This window comes from Eucyclogobius newberryi, unplaced genomic scaffold (assembly GCF_026437365.1).
Source record: "Eucyclogobius newberryi isolate DKJ021-1_F unplaced genomic scaffold, fEucNew1.0.hap1 SCAF_3, whole genome shotgun sequence".
NCBI lineage: Eukaryota > Metazoa > Chordata > Actinopteri > Gobiiformes > Gobiidae > Eucyclogobius > Eucyclogobius newberryi.
In genome coordinates this window covers 6,115,534-6,118,698 of record NW_027315945.1, presented here as the reverse complement: position 1 = coordinate 6,118,698, position 3,165 = coordinate 6,115,534, and positions in this window count along the sequence as shown.

Here is a 3,165-nt window from a genome sequence, read left to right as displayed (position 1 = left end):
CAAAAAGTACTTTTAACACAAAAAATACTTTTTAACACAAAAAATACTTTTAACACCAAAAATACTTTTAACACAAAAAATACTTTTAACACAAAAAGTACTTTTAACACAAAAAATACTTTTAACACAAAAAATACTTTTAACACAAAAAATACTTTTAACACAAAAAGTACTTTTAACACAAAAAATACTTTTAACACAAAAAATACTTTTAACACAAAGTACTTTTAACACAAAAAGTACTTTTAACACAAAAAATACTTTTAACACAAAAAATACTTTTAACACAAAGTACTTTTAACACAAAAAGTACTTTTAACACAAAAAATACTTTTTAACACAAAAAATACTTTTAACACAAAAAATACTTTTAACACAAAAAATACTTTTAACAGAAAAAGTACTTTTAACACAAAAAGTACTTTTAACACAAAAAATACTTTTAACACAAAAAATACTTTTAACACAAAAAGTACTTTTAACACAAAAAAAAATTTTAACACAAAAAATACCTTTAACACAATTAAACAACTTCAAACAACTTCACACTTCAACAAATTTGTACTTACACACATGTACACTTTCAGCAAGAATGCAGACACTCAAGCAATGGCTTCAGCCATTGCAAAATCTAGTTATTATATTTTCCAGTTTTTTCCTGACCTTCGGCGCCTTTCAACTCCCTAACGCTTTCACCGATTTCAACAAGTGATACCTCATTATGATCGTGTTCACTGTGTCATTATTGCTATCACTTGTGACATTTGTACTACTTGCACTTTTTGCAGTATTTGTAAAAGTATAATATTTTAACCCTTTCCAGTCAAAACCTTGGGCGCGTTTCAACTCCTTAACGCTTTCACCGATTTCAACAAGTGATACCTCATTACGATCTCTTTCACTGTCTCATTACTGCTATTACTTTTGACATTTGTAATACTTGTACTTTTTGCAGTATTTACAAAAGTATAAGTATTTTGACACTTTTCCACCTTCGGTAAGTTTCAACTCCTTGACGCTTTCACCGATTTCAACAAGTGATACCTCATTACGATCGCTTTCACAGTCTTACGTGTGCTATTACCTTTGACATTTGTACTACTTGTACTTTTTACAGTATTTACAAAAGTACTTTAACCCATTGTAATAAATGTGGCATTGAACACAATTCATGTTTTCAACAAATATTAACCCTTCCACACTTCCAAACACTTTCAACACATTCAGAATTCAACACATTAGTATTTAAACACATGTAGTACTTGTACACACATGTAGTACTTTTACACACATGCAGTACTTTTACACAAAAAAGTACTTTTACATAAAAAAATACTTTTAACACAAAAAATACTTTTAACACAAAAAAATACTTTTAACACAAAAAGTACTTTTAACACAAAAAGTACTTTTAACACAAAAAATACTTTTAACACAAAAAATACTTTTAACACAAAAAGTACTTTTAACACAAAAAATACTTTAACACAAAATATACTTTTAACACAAAAAGTACTTTTAACACCAAAAATACTTTTAACACAAAAAATACTTTTAACACAAAAAACTTTTAACACAAAAAGTACTTTTAACACAAAAAATACTTAACACAAAAAGTACTTGTAACACAAAAAGTACTTTTAACACAAAAATACTTTTAACACAAAAAGTACTTTTAACACCAAAAATACTTTTAACACAAAAAATACTTTTAACACAAAAAGTACTTTTAACCCAAAATACTTTTAACATAAAAAATACATTTAACACAAAAAATACTTTTAACACAAAAAATACTTTTAACACAAAAAATACTTTTAACACAAAAAGTACTTTTAACACAAAAAGTACTTTTAACACAAAAAATACTTAACACAAAAAATACTTTTAACACCAAAAATACTTTTAACACAAAAAATACTTTTAACACAAAAAGTACTTTTAACACAAAAAATACTTTTAACACAAAAAATACTTTTAACACAAAAATACTTTTAACACAAAAAATACTTTTAACACAAAGTACTTTTAACACAAAAATACTTTTAACACAAAAAATACTTTTAACACAAAAAGTACTTTTACACAAAAAGTACTTTTACACAAAAAAGTACTTTTACACAAAAAAGTACTTTTACACAAATTCGGCAATTTCACACAATTAAACAACTTCAACAACTTCACACTTCAACAAATTTGTACTTACACACATGTACACTTTCAGCAAGAATGCAGACACTCAAGTAATGGCTTCAGCCATTGCAAAATCTAGTTATTATATTTTCCAGTTTTTTCCTGACCTTCGGCGCCTTTCAACTCCCTAACGCTTTCACCGATTTCAACAAGTGATACCTCATTATGATCGTGTTCACTGTGTCATTATTGCTATTACTTGTGACATTTGTACTACTTGCACTTTTCGCAGTATTTGTAAAAGTATAATATTTAACCCTTTCACGTCCAAAACCTTTGGCGCGTTTCAACTCCTTAACGCTTTCACCGATTTCAACAAGTGATACCTCATTACGATCGCTTTCACTGTCTCATTACTGCTATTACTTTTGACATTTGTAATACTTGTACTTTTTGCAGTATTTACAAAAGTATAAGTATTTTGACACTATTCCACCTTCGGTAAGTTTCAACTCCTTGACGCTTTCACCGATTTCAACAAGTGATACCTCATTACGATCGCTTTCACAGTCTTACGTGTGCTATTACTTTTGACATTTGTACTACTTGTACTTTTTACAGTATTTACAAAAGTACTTTAACCCATTGTAATAAATGTGGCATTGAACACAATTCATGTTTTCAACAAATATTAACCCTTCCACACTTCCAAACACTTTCAACACATTCAGAATTCAACACATTAGTATTTAAACACATGTAGTACTTGTACACACATGTAGTACTTTTACACACATGCAGTACTTTTATACAAAAAAGTACTTTTACATAAAAAAATACTTTTAACACAAAAAATACTTTTAACACAAAAAATACTTTTAACACAAAAAGTACTTTTAACACAAAAAATACTTTTAACACAAAAAATACTTTTAACACAAAAAGTACTTTTAACACAAAAAATACTTTTAACACAAAAAATACTTTTAACACAAAGTACTTTTAACACAAAAATACTTTTAACACAAAAAA